At 37.9% G+C, this 18,778-nt stretch overlaps 1 protein-coding gene across 8 annotated transcripts in view; it reads left to right on the plus strand.

The window, feature by feature from the left end:
* LOC136871688 (centrosomin) overlaps positions 1-18,778 on the plus strand; it is a 540,670-nt gene that overhangs the window by 354,541 nt on the left and 167,351 nt on the right. The window lies entirely within an intron of this gene.

An 18,778-nucleotide genomic window follows, 5' to 3' on the forward strand; every position in this document is an offset into this window, starting at 1 on the left:
CGCATTGACGGCGCCATTGCCAAAACTCTCGCTGAGTAGCGCGCCCCCCTTCACCTACCGTGTAACAACACCGTAGGCGCTGCCCGTCGCCCGCGCCATCCCCTGGTCTATACACTCACTTCCGCTTTAGTCTGCTCAAAAGGTGGTCTGGAGAATAGTCTAGTTTAGCGTGAGTGAAATGCCTTGAAGCAAAGGACATAGCAGCCAATGTTACATTTTCTGCACTGTTTCCTGGCTGCTTCACCACATTGAGTGTACCGCACTTGCTTCTCTCTTGTTTCCAGGTAGTGGGATACCCCATTGAAACACACTTCTGGCAAAATGTGTGAGGATACTTTTGTACTCTGTCTTCCTGCATTAGAATGCGGAGCAACACAAGATAGGATTTATGCCCTAACTATGTACCGTGTGAAGCTGAGAAGGTATAGATTTTCCTTTTTACCCTTAGGGGTCAAATGGTAAAGTTGCCATGCATTGTTCATGGAGACATTCAGAAGGAATGCAGTAGAAGCCAGTACCATTTCTTGTTTTTTATGCTGATGTGGTAACAAGATACATTTTGATCCAACTGATCGACCCCCCCCCCCCCCCCCATGTGTATATTATACAAAATTATACATGCTGGCTGAATTACTGTTATGTATTTTCCCAAATGGGACAAATTTTTTCTGACACTGTCGTAATTAATTTAGCACTGTCACAAAAATGTGAATATCTTGGAATTTCTTCAAACCGATTGTGCGACATTGCTGTGCTTACCCCAACATGATGTACATCTTCAGTGGTTTTCCAGTACATTCTTGCCCTAGCCATAACATTTTGTAATCGAAAAGAAACAATATTGTAAAATACAGCCAAAGTTTAGTTTCTCCAACGAAAAGGATGCATTACTGAACTGTGCTATGAATGATATAATCAATTATTTCATCATCAAAAAACAGCTCAAACAATTGCATTGAATATTCATTGTTTAGAAAGATCAGTTCACCGAGCTCGATAGCTGCAGCTGCTTAAGTGTGGCCAGTATCCAGTAATCGGGAGATAGTGGGTTCGAACCCCCACTGTCAGCAGCCCTGAAGATGGTTTTCCATGATTTCCCATTTTCACGCCAGGTAAATGCTGGGGCTGTACCTTAATTAAGGCTACGGCCGCTTCCTTCCCATTCCTAGGCCTTCCCTATCCCATCATCGCCATAAGACCTATCTGTGTTGGTGCGACGTAAAGCAAATAGTAAAAAATGATCAGTTCAGTAAAATTTGTGCTTGGCTTGTTCACAATGTCACTCTTTTTTCCACACATGTTGCTTTGGTTTTATTTTCACATGATTAGATGTGCTTAGCCCTGATTGCTTGTTAGGTTTTTTTTTTCTCTTTCATTTGGGTTGACCATTATTGGAACAATTTGAAGGCCTACATGGTACCATTTCATCAGTGAATTGACTCGCTTCATGTTCACTCAGTACACCATCTCACACATGGATTGTACCATTTCCACTTTGTTTCGTACACACTAGTTCAGCACATTGCCAAATTGATAGCCAGAGATTCTGTTTATATCTCCACACGACTCATCATCGCTATCCCTGTCACTATGGGAAGCATTTTCAGGTGGTTCTATGTTTATATTACCATCTAGTATGTCTTCTGATTCCTCCAGGATGGCAACGATCTTCTCGACCGTCAATCTGAGAAGAATAAATGATAACTCTATATCAGTACTGAGGCAACCCCTTTTGCACCTACTTTCAACATATGTCGACGTGGAAATTTTGGGCTCTGCTAGACAAAAACAGCTATAAATATGCCATGAATGAAATTAAAATCTGTTACAAGCAGGTTTTGTTATTATGTCTAACACGACAGTCCAATCTTTGTAACAATGTGTTAACAAAATGGTACTCACTGTGACGGAAGTGTCATAATCTTGACTTTATACGGAATAATATTTCGTACACAGTCACTCGATAAGGCACGAAACCGAGTGTTTCTTGTTTTCCTGCTGTGCAGTAATTATCAAACAATGAACTGTAAACAATGCACCTCAAAAATATTCTTCCTCTTTACCAGTATAAGACCAATAATATTCAGATATCCATGTTGACAAATGTCGACAGTGGGCACGTATGAGTTAAATTAGCTATGGTAGACCTTGTTTGACTTGTAGAACGGAGGTTGTTTAATGAAGTGTCATCACAGAAGAAATCACTCAGAGGGACTGAAGGATGGGGAGTGAGTACTCGGCTGTGCCATTTTACATTCTAGTTATCCACTTTTCTATCATGCACTTACGTAGTTTTCTTTTCTAGACTCCGAAAGGAATAAGAATGATACCGGTAGATCTGAACGTAATTTCTTCCATGCTGACACGAGTCAAACAAGGTCCACCATAGCTAATTTAAAAGGAGTTCCCATAGTAATTCCTACATAAATGGTCCATTTTACGACAGTGCAACAAACTTTTTTAAAGTCTTCAAGATGCTATAAGATGATTTAATCGTGTCATACTTATGTTAGAACAGTGTGAGATATATATATATATATATTTAGCATTAAGATAATTATGTGAACAAGAGGACTTTCTAACAGTCAGGCTATACATTTTAGAGGGCTTTTAATTTAACACTTCATTATCATTTCATGTATCATAATTTTTAGCTTTACAGTAGATTTAAGGGTGTCTCTAGTAAAAAATAAATTCTCTTAGCAACTGAAGATGGTCTAGAGAAAGACCGAAACATGTACTGGTGCCAATTAATGTTTTCCATTATTGTAATTACAGTGTAAAGTTTTTTAATACTGTATTGTATTGAAAGGTGGACACAATATAATAATTCTCTTGTAAGAGTCAATTTTTGAGATTTGAAGTTAAATCGGAACCATTGATGAGGTTCATTGTGTGGTGGTGATGATGATGATGATGATGATGACAGGATAGAGCAAATGGGCGATTTCAAAGCAAGGTTTGGAAATAGAACTGAAGGATATGATAAGATGATGTAAATGTGGGGAAAATATTGAAGCTAATAGGAATGTGAAGCATTTACTGGCCTTCTGTGCTAGTATGGGATTAGTATTTACGAATACATTCTTCAAGCATAAGGCTATTCACCACTACACATGGGAGGGTAGGAGCACCAGACCCATAATAGATTACAGTATATCATGACCAGCTTCGAATTTAGGAAATCTGTCGGGAATATGTGGGTATTCCGGAGGTTTTTGATGATTCAGATGACTACCAGTATCTAATCTGAAGTGAACTACTTATCTCTAGGCCTAGGGTACAGAAAGTGAAATGCTTCTGCAGACAAATAAGGGCAGAAAGTCTCCAGGATGAGGAAATTAGAAGTGCATAGGTATGATTAGTGAAAAGTTCCAAACAGTAGGCAATAAGCAGGTGGTGTACAGAGATGCTGTGGTGGGAAGAGCAATGGAATGCCGGGTTATAACTGTGTTTAAAGATAGGAGAAATCTAACATCTTAGTGGAATGATGCCAGGTGAGTTCCTCGTCTCCTCAACCAGGAACAAAAAATTTTATGCCAGGAAGTTTGTCAGAAACTCCTGTGTCGCTACGAGGTGGAAGGAGAGGATTTCTTGCATCGTATTGTGACTTGTGATGAAACTTGGGTGCATCATTACACCCCGGAGTCAAAACAAGCAAGTATGGAGTGGTGGCGAAGAGGCGAAGCAGGTCCAGTCAAGGCCAAAAACCGCCCATCTGCTGGAAAGATGCCTGCAACTGTTTTCTGGGACTCTGTGGGTGTTTTGCTGGTGGATTTTCTTCACGAACAAAGGGCAATTAATGCAGCCTATTACTGTCACCTTTTTGATGAAGAAAAAGCTGCATATCACAATAAGCTATGCTGGCAACCGATCCGATACATCATTCTTCTCCGTGACAATGCAAGGCCGCATACTGCTGCTTAAACACGGGAAAAAAAAGAGGAAATTTACTGGACACCTCTGGAACACACTCCGTGCAGTCCAGATTTATCGCCCTGCGACTACCATTTGTTTGGACCACTCAAATAAGACCTAGGAGGACAGCGGTTTGATGATGGTGATGATGCAAGTATAGAAGAGTTTGTGTGCAACTGGCTCCGCACACATCCCTCTTCTTTCTATCAGGATGATATCAAAAACTTTCCAATCCGATGGAGAAAATGTGTATTGAAGGTAGAACTGTGTGGAAATTTGATCTCTGTGTGTGTAGATTTTTGTTGTTGTTGGTGCAATAAATGTAAAAAAAATTGTTCTGAGGTATTTGTGGAACAGCAGAGGTGAAAGAAGGTGCTGGGATGAATAGGTCTCAACTTACGAAATTAAAGTTAATTTAAAATTTAACAAAGGTTATATTTTCTTTTCAAGATCAAGAAATAACAAGTATGACAGGTACTCAGTAGCATATCAACAAATTAAGAATGTACAATTACAATTTGTTAATGGACTTGGGCTTCGAGCCCCCAGACACACAATCCTTGAGCAATGAGCCCAACTTTACCTACGTATAAGGTTCAACAAAGGGGCAGAAAACCCCAATCATACCAAGGAGCACTAGCTCCCAATTACCCAGTTAAGCCTGCTCGAGGCACACAGAAACCAGATTTAAGAAAGAGCAACCTGCTCTCAAAGTTCAAGCCAATTCAAAGGCCACACCAAACTCCACCTTTAAGCTGCCCTCCAGGCACATAAGAACAGGGGTAAAAATAACCCAACCTACTGAGGCCTATTCAGTAAAGAAACAGGACAATTACATGGCCCCAAAATACCAACTTGAGTGGAGGCGTAACTTGCACTCCTAATACACTTTATTAAAACCTTATTTAGCACTAGGCCGCTTATGCAAGGGCTAATCCCATACTACGGAGGTGACACGATAGGAAAACTTTATTACATTACAAAGAGAAGGGAAACTGTTATGAAAACGTAGTCACCTCAAAACAATATGAGTGCGAGCTCGAGAGGGTTAGGCACTCTCTATCCCAATTTCTAGTTAAAGAGACAGAATTTATACCAAGTGTCTTTTACATTTTAAAGGAAAGTTACATGATAAAAGTTTCGAACCTGCCCCGAGGGTTAAACTGCTGAGCTAGCGAGCAAAGAGGTTATTAAAAGGCCATTACCTGATGGATGAACTGCTGCCCGAAGAAAGAGGCGGTTCCCGCCCCCTGCTACATAATCACACTAGGATAGATGTTACTGAAGTGGCCCCGAGACAAGAAAATCAGCAGTTTATATACCCTCGTGGAACATTCGAGACCTTTCATGAATGATAACAACCCGCCCATAAATTTTTATTGGTCGGCTAATGATTACAAGTCAAAACTGAAGAAGACATCTGGGATTGGTGGAAAATTAATTACAGAAATTACTCATTGGTCAAATTCAAAACTGACGGAAAGAGAAGGGTTATACTGCCAACCCAAAAAATGAATGAAAGAAATTTAACAAAGAACAAACTTATGAATACCTAATTTCTTCGAAAAAAGTTCCTTCACTTCACACTAGGGTGCACAATTGTAGTTCTTAAGTAGTGCCATCTAGAAGAGAATGTTCACACTTCTTACTACAGAGCAAACAAATATAAATCGAAAAAGACACAGTTCAGAACTTTTCAAGATTTACAATAGCGACATCTTCAGAGAAACTTTTGAATTAACATGGTTGTTAAAGTTCAGGCTTCCTCCAGTAGAGGAGTTTCAACTGGCGCAATGTTTGAATTAGCGTTGTGGAGGTGTACCGCCCGGTACAAAAATAATTTCAGTTTATATTTGATCCGCCCTCATATTTGAAGACAGTATATGAAGGTGTGAATATTGCCTTTGTCCTCTTGTGCTTTGTCCTCGTCTGCTTTTTCCGTTGCTCTCTTTTTTGATACTAAACTGTCATTGTGTTAATCTTATTGTGTGTTCCTATTCATATCCTTTTGTTTGCACCCCGCTGTCAGCAGCCCTGGTTATGATTTTCTGTGGTTTCCAATTTTCACACCAGCCAAATGCTGGGGCTGTTTTTTAACTAGAGCCATGGCTATTTCCTTCCACTCCTGTCCCTTTCCAATCTCATTATCGCCATAAGACCTATCTGTGTCGGTGTGACGTAAAGCAACTTGTAAAAAATCCTGTCCTTTTCTTTGTATAAATGGTCAGAATGTGACTTATTTGTTGCTTTCTATTACTTATAAAGGCAAGATATAAACACACCATGTGCCAGGCTAATGTAAACAGAGGGCACCTCAAAAGAGGAAATTAGGACAAACATACACAAAAGGACAAAGACAAACTGCTCATCTTCATATGCCATCTTCATAGTTAGATTCTCTTATCAGCGTTCTTTCATATGTACTGGTATATTTTCTTCTCAGCCCCTGACAATCATTCACCTTCCTTGGTGGAGCCAATCTTTATGTGGAAAGTGTAGGATAAGGGGAAAACTTGGAAAAAATACTACAAAATGAAAAATAGAGAAGTTAATACAGGTAATGAAAGAGAAGAGATTTGGACAAACATTGAAGGATTATCGAATAATTGAATAATTGAATGAGTTTTAATATTGTTCAGTTAGTGATGGGATAATCGAATACTTTTAATAATCAAATAACCTGTAATTTAATAAATAATCATATAAAGTAATTGAATAATGAGTTATGAATGTAATTCAGTTGTATCGCCTTGAAAAATCGGATGTCATGAATAAAGTTTTGGTTTAAGTGTGTCAGATGGATAATCAATTAAAATAAGTGATGAGATGTACTCTTACGAAAAATAGAAATATGTCTTCGAATCAATCTCCAAATGTTGAAACTAAATGAGTGAATGAACTGTCTGAATATTTAATATATCAATATGTAAAATGAAGTTCCTCATTTAAGTAAATGCCGTCTTCTGACCTTACAATGGAAGTAAGCCTCAGTTTACTACCAATTAACAATAGCAGCAGGCAATATACCAACTTTAATTTATCTCAAAGGGAAAAAATAAATGATATTATCTTAATTTACAGCCTGTCTCTTTCATTCACCAACCATTATTTTCTCCTGTAGGCTCCGTGCGCTGATGGGAGAAATGCACCGCTGTGCTGCAAGTGGCGAATGCGATCACCGCACACATATTTACTGTTGACTCGCCACGTGTTGCCATGGCGGACTAAATAATAACAGTAGGATTTCAGAGTATTTTATGCAACAACAATCGGGCAATTTTTTCCAAACTTACAGAAAGTGGTGATGTATTAAATTTATAAGAAAAACCGTTTGTAGAAAATAGCAACAGGGCGAGTAACTGCGAAGAGAAATGTTGGTACACTAAATACCCTACCATTTCACGATAGAGGCAACATAGTAATTTATGTATTATTTGTGGTGATAGCGAGATTAACGTTCATGTACACATTCAACATGGGCTGTCCTCAGAAAAATATCTTCGGCCTATTTCTAATACGATATCATGTTAGCGTAGGTTAATGCTGCTAGGGAGGCCTTGATAAAAAAAATATATCTCCATGAAATGCAAGGTTATTCATGCTGTTGTTTATACAGTTTACTCAGAACATGTCGCCTTGCGTACCGATTAACGCTGTGAATGGTCTCGACTTTGCATCTCAAAAGAGGGGAAAGAGGACAAGGAGAAGAGACTAGAGGTTCCTTTCCTAATAAAAAGGCAGAGGTTTGATGTTCGACCAATTGAAATTCCAGATTTTGAAACCGCATGTAGACTCCCGAAAATTTTGCACAAGGATAAAATAACAGGATCTCTTATTAAAGTTTCCATTAAATAATTGTGTTTTGTATTTATAATATGATCAAGTCCACCTCTGTAATATAATGGTTAGCGCTACTAGTTGCCTTCATTGGGGGCCCAGGCTTGATTCCCTATACTGCCAGAAATTTAGGTTTGACATGAGGGCTAGTATGTGGTTAAAACAGTACACACAACACATTTCCATTAGGGGTGTGCTTGTAAAGAGTTGCACCGCCTCTGGACGAGGACATGAATTTACGTTTGTAAAGTGCCATATTTCTGTGAGCTATTGATTTTGTGTAATGAAGGCCTATTTCTATAATTTACTAGCTGATGTACCCGTGCTTCGCTACGGGATTCTCAGAAAGACTGTCTTTGTGGTTTTTCTACCTGAAGTCGTCAGAAGGAATGTAGTGATTAAAAGCAATGTTATATAAAATACTCGATCAAATTAAATTTCTCACTTCTAACGAACAGTACTATGGTGCCGATCTAACAGTCCAAAGTCCCATTGCTGCAATGACCAGACAGCAGACAGCCGTGAACACTTCTCTGCCATTATTCCGTTAAATATGCACACTGCTCATTCCAATCAGTGCCTCAGAGTAGGAATTGAATAGCTCGAATGCTATGATGAACCAGTTTGTTAGGTATCAGTAGTATCAGAAATTTATCTAACTCCCCAGCTACTTCCCGCCAATTTTCAGGCAGGCTGTTATACTCGGTGCGACAGGGTGAGTTGGCAGTGCGGTTAGGGGTGCATAGCTGTGAGCTTGGATCCGGAAGGTAGTGGGTTCGAACTAAACTGTCGACTGCCCTGAAGATGGTTTTCCATGGTCTCCAATTTTCACACCAGGAAAGTGCTGGGGCTGTAACGTAATTAACGTAGGGGCTGCTTCCTTCCCATTCCTAGCCCTTTCGTATCCCATTGTCGCCATGAGTCCTATGTGTGTCGGCGCGACGTAGAGCAAATTAAAAAAAAACTCGGTATACAGCATCCCATCTATCGGAGATGAATGGCAACAGAGACACAAAGCAAATCACAACAAACAATGGTCAATGTAATATTATTGTTGATCAATGTTATGAGTTTTCTGTATTGTAGCCCTTCACATTCAATTTTCTTTCGACTCTGTAATATAAGGCCGGCTTGTACAATTAATTATAGAGTAGACTGTAGTTCCTTTTTCTCCGACTTTACATACCAATTTTCATTAAAACTCTGTTTACCCATTTTCTTGTGATGGTGCTGATATGATCTTAGCAACAAAAATCCATATTCATGAATATCTCCGTTATCATAGCCGGTACGGTCAAAATGTATAAGACATAAATGATCGGGAATTTAATACTATGTAACTTTATTTATATAGTAATTGTCATTAAGACCACTAATAACACAAATACTCGAGAATTAAATTTTGGGCCTTCCCTTAAACTACCATTTCGCTCAGCGTAAATGAAGTTATTTATGGCTTAGATTGTAGCAACTTATTCCCTGACTTTGCATACCGATTTTATTTACGATGGGACAACTAATAACAAATATTTGAGAATTAAATTTTAGGCCTTCCCCTAAACTACCATTTTTCTCAGCGTGAATAAGACTATTTATGGCGTAGATTGTAGCGACTTATTCTCCGACTTTGCATACCTATTTTAATTAAGATAGGACCACTAATAACAAATATTTGCGAATAAAATTTTAGGCCTTCCCCTAAACTACCATTTTTCTCAGCGTGTATAGCCTATATTGTAGCGACTTATTTCCCATCTTTGTCTAGCGATTTTCATTAAGACACGACCACTAATAACATAAATATTTGAGAATTAAATTTCAGGCCTTCCCCTAAACTACCATTTCACTCGGCGTGATTAAAATAATTTATAGCCTAGATTGTAGCGGTTCATCACCCGACTTTACATTCCGATTTTCATTAAATTCTCTTCAGCCGTTTTCTTGTGATGCGTGTACATACATACATACATACATACAGACAGACAGACAGACAGACAGACAGACAGACAGACAGAAATTATGGAAAAGTAAAAAATGCATTTTCTTGTTACTGTGGACATGACCAATACAGAAATACCATTCTTTTCAAATTCTGAGCAACGTACAGACAAAACTCTTATTTTATATATATAGATTATATTTGTCTACTGCCTTTTCAAGTCCATTTCGTGAAGTTGTGACAGCATGCTATAAAATTTCACACTGTGGTCTGTAGTACAGTACAGTTATTATTATTATTATTATTATTATTATTATTATTATTATTATTATTATTATTATTATATAATACGCTGGGGCCATCAAGGACCACGTTAAGTCTTGTTGCATTTGACACTGAACTTGGCCTTCTTTAGAGCCCAAATTTCCCTCATTCTTTGTGAGTGGGCCTGCTTACGCTCCTCTGTCCAAGGGGCACCATGTCTTCTCTTCGGTTGCTCGTCTCGGTTTAACCCGTTGGTCAATATTTTCTTGCAGAAGCGATCTCTGTTAAAGGCGTCTTCAGCTGAGATATGTGGCATTCTCAGATCTTCTTTGGTATTTCTAAACCAGGGAATTGTGGTTTTGGGGTTTGAATCAAAAAAGTGAAATATCTCTTTAGTTAACTTTCTTCCGTCCATTCTTTTCAGATGACCGTAAAATCGTGCCCGTCTTTTTCTGATTGTGTCGGTAATTTTCTCTATTTTGCTGTAGACTTCCTCATTGGATCTCTTTTGATGGATTCCATTTCTGTACTTTGATCCCAAGATTCGTCTCACAATTTTGCGCTCTTTTTTCTCCATTTCTTCAAGGAGTCCTTTGTTGGCGTTTAGAGACAGGGTTTCGGCTGCATATAGAAGTACTGGCTTCAGAACTGTTTCATAGTGACATATCTTGGTGTTTTGGGAAAGGCACTTTTTGTTGTAGATTGTGCAGGATGTTTGGTAGGCTATTTCCAGTTTGTGTACTCGCTCCTGAAGAGCTTCTTTGTCCAGTCCATTTTTCATGATGATCTCACCCAGGTATTTGAATTTGTCTACTTGGGTGATGTCCCCGTATTTTGTATGGAGTTTTGGTGGGGCCTCTTTGATGTTAGTCATTACTTCTGTTTTCTCAAACGATATCTGCAGACTAGTTTGTTCGGCAATTTCCTTTAACGTTTCAACTTGAGCCCTAGTGGTTTCTTGGTCGTTCGAGAGAACAGCAATATCATCGGCAAATGCTAAGCAGTCTGTTGTGATCCCCTTGGATTTGGCTGCTATTCTTAATGGACTGTAGTTGGTTTTCTGTAAACTTACCTGCCAGGTTCTGATGATCTTTTCAAGAACGCAGTTGAAGAGTAACAGGATAGCCCATCACCTTGTCAGACGTCTGTTTTGATGTCAAAGGAATACAAGAGACATCCGTGGAATTTCACCTTGGATTTTGTATCAGTCAGGGTGGCTCTAATTAATGCCAACAGTTTCAAATCAACTCCAAATTCATTTAAGATGTTTAGCAGGACTTCCCGATCAATGGAGTCGTACTCTTTCTTAAAGTCCACAAAAACAGACACATACTGCTTGGACCTTAGTGTACATTATCTGATGATCGTTTTGAGATTTTGGATCTGTTCAGCTGTTGAGCGACTTTTTCTGAACCCTCCTTGGTATTCACCTATTTGATGTTCGACTTGTGCTTCCAAACGCGCCAGGATGGCAAGTGATAGAATTTTGTTAAGTCACGGGTAGCAAAGATATTCCTCTGTAGTTGTTGATGTTCTTCATGCTGCCTTTTTTGTGTAATGGATGGATCAAAGCTATTTTCCAATCTTTGGATAGGGTCTTCTTAAACCAAATTTCTTCTATAAGGGGGTGAGACGGGGGGTGAAGTGTTTAAATGATTACATCTATATCTCAAAAACTTAACAGTTTATACACATAAAAATTGGTACTTTTTGGGCATATCTTTCAAAAATAAAGAAACTCATATCTTTTTATTTTTGGAAAATCCACTTGGCCAGTGGGGAGGGGGTGGGGGGGAGGACTGATAAAGGGGTTGAATTCTTTCTGATGGGGATACTTATATATCAAAAATTGATAATGTCACAGATGTGGAAATTGGTATTTGGATTCTTCATTAAAAAGAAATTAAGAGAGGGCTGTTTCTCACATAGACAGTTCTATATCGGATGTTCGAGAGTTAGCTCTGCCAGTAGCCTTGCCATCTTAGCCCCAAAAGGCAACACCACAAGGAGGTACTGGGGTAAATGAAATTCGGTGACTTTTCATACTTTAGAAATATTCAGGTAATGTCTTAGTGCAGTATCGAGCAACAATTATTTTGATCAAATTATGAAATCTCTGGAAAGTAGGATAAGGTTGAGGGTTGAGATTCAGATACAGGGAAATTAGTTTGGTTTCAGAAGTGGAAGGTCAACAATAGAGCCCATTTTCATTATGAGACAACTAATGGAAAAGTAATGGGAGTATGGGAATGATATGGTGATGACATTCATTGACATTGAAAAGGCATATGACAGAGTCCCCAGGACTAAAGTTTGGGACAGTCTGATGCAAAAAGGAATTGGACAGGGATTAATAAAAATGATCATGGCAATGTACAAGGAATGTTGTAGTTGCATGCAAACACAAGTTGTCAGGACAAATAGGTTCAAAATAACTAGCGGGCTGAGACAGGGAAGTGTTCTATCACCAATCCTGTTTACAATAGTAATGGATGACATCATGAGAACAGCAAAAGCAACATATGGAGGAAAAGAAATGAACATCATGTTATTTGCAGATGATATTGTGATTTGGGGAGAAGAGGACATGAAGGTTCAAGAACAGTTGGTTGTGGTTAGTGGGAAGATCGATGAATGTGGATTGAAAATAAGTGTAGAAAAGATTAAAACTCTTGTTATGACTGGAGGGGAGAAAGAAGGGAAAGGTCAGATTAGACTTGCAGACAAGCCCCTGGAAGTACTGGAAACGTTCAAATACATGGGGAGTGAATTAATGGAGAATGCTCGACTGGATGCTGAGATTAGTAAGAGGATTCAAACTGGAAGTTGTTTCTATCATAGTGTTAGAAACATGTTATGGGAGAAAGATGTGCCAATGGAAGCAAAGGAAACTACTGTATGTACAAGACTTAGCACGTACCCATAACAACTTATGGAGCAGAAACTTGGACAATGACGAAGAAGGATGAGAGTCAAATACAGGCAGCCGAAATTAAGTTCTTGAGGAATATGATACAGAAGAGTAGAAGAGACAAAATAAGGAATGAGAAAATCCAGGAAGAAATTGGAGTGGGAAAAATGTAGGCTATTATAGATTAGAGAAGAGCCGACTAAGATGGTTTGGGCATATAAAGCGAGTGAGTGACAAAAAAATGCCAAAAAAAGGTGATGGAAATGCAAATGCAAGGAAGGAGAGGTCGTGGACAACCACGATTAAGATGGAAGGACACAATCCAACGCAGTATTATAGAAAAAAACCTGGACTGGGACACAGTGTTCGAGGAGGAGTGGTGGAAAGACCGAAGAAAGTGGAGAGGAACCATATTAGCCATACCCAGCTACAGCTGTGTAAAGGGAAATGATGATGATGATGATTATGATATGAAATATATGCAAGTAAAGCCGCATGTAACAGCTAGTTAGTTATTATTATTACTGTCAGTAAGACTACAGTAATAGAATACAATGTATCTGTTATGATGTGTGTGCTTTAAAAAAGCTGGCCTATTGCAGCTTACCTTACAAATATAACATTGCTGTAGTAATTTGTTGTAATTGTTAACCTATTATTAAAGTGTACAAATTCCAAATTACTTCTTGAGATTTACTGGGAAAATCCAGTCTTTTCAAATCCACTTCGTGAGGTTGAGAAGGAAAGCTAGCTCTCTCTCTCTCTCTCTCTCTCTCTCTCACACACATATAAAATAAGAGTTTTGTTTGTACATTCCTCAGAATTTAAAAATAATTGTATTTCTGTATCGGTCGAGTCCACAGTAACAAAGAAATGCACTTTTTAATTTTCTGTAATTTCTCTCTGCACGTACGCGAATCACGAGAAAACGGCTGAAGAGAATTTATTGAAAATTGGTATGTAAAGTTGGGGAATAAGTCGCTACAATCTAGGGCATAAATAATTTTATTCACATTTAGTGGAATGATAGTTTAGCAGAAGGCCTAAAATTTAATTCTCAAATATTTTATGTTATTAGGGGTCCTATCGATAAATACTACATAACTTAAGTTATATAGTATTAAATTTCCAATTATTTATGTCTTGCATTTTTACTGTACTGCCTATGAAAACAGAGATATTCATTAATTTGTATTTTTTGTTGCTAACTCCATATCAGCGCCGAGTTACGAGAAAATGGATAAACGGATGAAAATCGGTATGCAAAGTCAGGGAATAAAGAAACACAGTCTACGCTATAAATAATTTTATTAGATGCTCTAATGTCACAGAGTCGGAAGAAAACTAAATGTGAAGCCTACAATATAAGAAGCTTATAAAATTGATCAACAAGAACATTACATTGACCATTGTTTGTTGTGATGTGCTTTGTGTTTTCTGCTGCCACATATCCCCGATAGATGGGATTACTGCTGCGTACCAAGTATAACAGCATGCCTGAATATTGGCAGAAGTAGCTGGGGAGTTACATATCTCTTGTTTAGCTTGCCATTCCTTTCCTCTGGTTCATAGATTTTCCGATACTACTGGTATATAACACACTAGTTTATCAGTCAGTCAGTCAGTCAATCAATCAATCAATCAATCCCTACTCTGAGGCACTGATTAGAATGAGCAGTGTGCACATTTAACACAATAATGACAGAGGAATGTTTGCGGCTATCTGCGTTCTGGTCATTCCAGCACTGAAACTTTGGACTGTTGGATTGGCAGCATAGTGCTGTTTGTTAAAAGTGAGAAAATGCTTTTTTTCATTTGATAGAGTATTTTACCATGATAACATTGCCTTTAATCGCCACTTTCATACTGAGGTCATTGTAATGTTCTATGTTGACTTCAGTTAGGAAAACCACAAAGACAGCCTTTCTGAGAATTCCATAGCGAAGCATGGGTAAATCAGCTCGTGGTATCTGCAGCCGACAAGCACATAATTCTGCCGGAACATGGTGGCATTAAACAATAATCCTCTGAAGACAGCACTGTTAAATGATTGAATTAATGCATATAAACGTCACACATACTCTAGCTTCTTATGGAGACATGTTGATGAAGGTGTCTCTAATTAGTTCTCGTAGTTTCACCCGCAGCAGCACATTGCTATATGCATGGAGCCTGTAGGTTGGGGCAATTGAATAACATCCATGATATCTCCTGCCTGTTGTAAGAGGTGACTAAAAGGGGCCCTAGGGGCTATTATATTATTTCAGTAAGTACTAGGTAAACAACTGTTGGGCAACTGCCCTAAATGCATATCAGTGGTGAATGATTGATTGAGGGAATGAGCGAGCATGGGTCTGGGTCCATGGGGTCCATAGGGGACTCCAGACATTGCTTCCACTCAGTTGTGCCAGGCTCCTTACTTTCATCCAAAGAGGATCTTTCACCTATACCATTCGACCTTCTGTAATCAACACTTGTTCTTCTCTGACCCCGATGGTATTAGGTTTCTGAGGCTCAGGGAGTCTTTCATTTTCATGTCCTTCGTGGCCTGTGTATTTCTTAGGCCGATAGCTCCATTTTACGAAGTGTCGGACAACTTCCATTTTCTCCCCTCTTATTAGTATTAATCGAGGACGGTTGCCCAGTCGTTCTTCCTCTTAAAACAGTAATTACCACCACAACTTCTTTCACCATTTTAAACCCTTATTGATTTGTACAGGCCATTTACACATTTTCTTGGTTGGAGAAAGAAGCACCATCACAAAACATAATCATCATCATCATCGTTGTTGCCAACTCTAGTGATCTGGAGTGTTTTTGAAGTCGTTTAGCAACAATTTCAAAGATAGGGACCAGCAACTATGCCATTTAGAGAAAATTCTGGCGAATTTTGATTTGTATGTATGTTCAGTCCTCAGGCTGGTTGGATCCTCAACAGCGCCACCATTAGCTGTCATAGATGGCCTAGGCATCATTGAAGAGGCGTACTAGGGAAATGAGGAGTGGGATAGTTTCCCGTTGCTTTCTTCAGATGTTGATTTATGATCTGATTTTGATTTGTGATCTGATAAATTTGGTGAGCTAAGTAGTCCATTCTAGCATTGCTCTTTGTATAATCGCCGTTTGCGTGGTGCATTTTATTAATCTATGCATTTTAAGTAATGGCATCAGAGTGCATGACTCATTCACACGTGTGGTGCACGAGTTTGTATTATTTTTAGATGGCTTATCAAAGACCGATCGTCTTACCTACACACTTCCCGTAAGGGAATGGAGATAGAAAATTTTGATTTCCCTGTAATGAGGTTGATGAGTTGATGACAAATTTGTATAACTTTTCATTCAGTTATTTTTCTGATTATTCTTTGAAACCCCATTCGAATGAATGAGCCGGGCTGAGTGGCTCAGTTGGTTGAGGCGCTAGACTTCTCACCCCAACTTGGCAGGTTCGATCCTGGCTCAATCTGCTGGTATTTGAGGGTGGTGCTTAAATACGTAGCCTCGTATCGGTAGATTTACTGGCATGTAAAAGAACTCCTGCAGGTCAAAATTCCGGCACCTTGTCTCCAAAAACCATAAAAGTAGTTAGTGTGACGTAAAGCAAATAACATTATTTTCAAATGAATGAGGCAATCAAATAGTGGAATGCTTTTGAATGGAAAAAAATAAATAACCGAATAAAATGAAATAATTAACCAAGCTATTATTTTGTATTCGATTATCATGTTTCGCTGTTGGTTTCAAGTAAAGGTTATTGTTATCGTATGTATTGCTGTGATACTTAAGTGAAACCTTCCAGTATTATTAGAAGAGTTGTGGATATTCTGAGAAAACAAAGAAATGATCTTTATGAAATGTCTATTATCATTTTTAGGTAGTTTTTCTCAGTTCACATGGCGTAAACCAAAATAACTGTCAGGTGTTGACTGTGTCTCTTTCTCCCCCTCCTCTTTTTTTGCATGTTGAGTTCTACCCAATTATCAGGTATTTTAATATGAGTATGCAAGATTTAAGTCTTGAAATCCAGATTAACTTCCTATTGTTGCTTTGTGGTGTACATTCCATGTACGCTTATTTTGTGAATTTCTTGTAAGTTTGTCTCTCAAAGTTTTTGAAAAGTTTGAGTGTTACTGACAAGAAGTTATATATTGAGTGTAGGAAGAAACATGAATATCAGTTTAATCTGAAGGCAAACTGCAACCATTCTCATGAGGAGTAGCGGTGGGTTTTGTGAAAAATACTTGTCTCTGTAAGAACAAAGAGGCTTACATCATAGTAGAAAAGCGAAAGATGATGAAAATAGGTCAAGAAAGAGAAGTGTCTGTATGATTTTGGATCATTGAAGATATTCAAACCTCACGAATAACAATTTACATGAAGTCTAAATTTCAGATATTGTCTTCAGAGACAGTATTGGATTTTATGACCCTTGAAGATAGAATGATTATTGTTCATAATTATTGTATTTACTTGAAGATAGAGATTTCAGTTTCTGTATAAACTAAGCACCTTGTTTGTGACTGTTAACCTTAAGAAATGAAGATAATTATCATATATTTTAGAAGTTTATATATTGGAATTGGTCAGACTACAAAAATAACACGTTTTGAAATTACTCTGTATGAGAGAATTAGTGTGACAAGGAAAATATAACTTCAGCTATATGGAAATTATGCTCTGCTCAGAAATGAACTCGGTGATTGAAAATTGAGAGACTTTGCTTGGAAATCAGCGTGGTTAGTATGTTCCTGTTTGCATGTGTGACTTAATTACATCATAAGGGATGTTTTAATATGTATTGTGAACTAACAGCTGTGTCGGCATACTTTCAGTTTTGAACTTCCATCTCTCTCAACTATTTATTTATTTTTTATATTATTTTTAGTTTATTTATTTATATATTTATTTTTGTATACAGTATTCTTTGCGTAAAACAACCATTTTGTTAGGAAAAACTGTACTAATTAATTTCCAGATTTATTCACAAAATAAATCACTATTGTATTACTTTGCAATTGTAAAGAGACCATTCTGAAAACTTCCTTTTTGGTTTCTGGTTCAGAAAAGAAGAATTTGGAAAGGAGGACATTTTTCCTGCTTATTTGAGTGCATTTATCTAACAAGGGAGTTCACGCAAGTTGCAGTCGCAAGAAAGTTGTGGCTCATGTGAATGTACATGATTCGCAGATAACAAATACAGTATGTAAAAGATAAGTCCCATCGTCACTTACATTGTCTGCTATAAACATTTGATGTTTCACTCAAAAGGGACCATGTCTATCATATCACAATAATTGCAGTCCCCATCATGATTTAAACATGTTTTCATGAACTGTTTCTGAATATAATTACCCCATGTCTTTTTTAGTTGATAATATCACCCAAGGTCACATGACAAAGCTACCAGAATGACATCTAATTGTAATTGTACCAGTACTGTATATTGTACATGTTACGCATGAGCTTCACATCCTATACTTTCTCTGAGCATGACGAATCAACTGGGACAGCTACTGTTTTTTGTTCTACGACAGATTACGCAGCAAGACATTTAATAGACTCGCCCGCTATGAATCCTCCAAATATCATGAGCATAATTTGTCATCACAAATTCAAAAGAACATCTACAAAAATTACGTACAACATAGCAGATAAAAGCAGCTAAATTTGCAATCAACATGATTGAAGATACAATGGTAACAGATTGATGTAACTTGTAAAAAATTCTTTTTCATTTTATAACTGTTAGATTCTTTAGTCTGCCAAAACTACTTTTGAGTAATAAGTGTATAAATTACCTGCAAAAGAAAACATACGGTAACAGTGTTATACCTGGAAATGAAGCAACTTAATTTATTTTAATTAAGTTGGCCCTCAAAATAATGAAAACATGAGGGTAAAATACAAAC

This window comes from Anabrus simplex, chromosome 4, assembly GCF_040414725.1.
Source record: "Anabrus simplex isolate iqAnaSimp1 chromosome 4, ASM4041472v1, whole genome shotgun sequence".
Classification (NCBI taxonomy): Eukaryota; Metazoa; Arthropoda; class Insecta; order Orthoptera; family Tettigoniidae; genus Anabrus; species Anabrus simplex.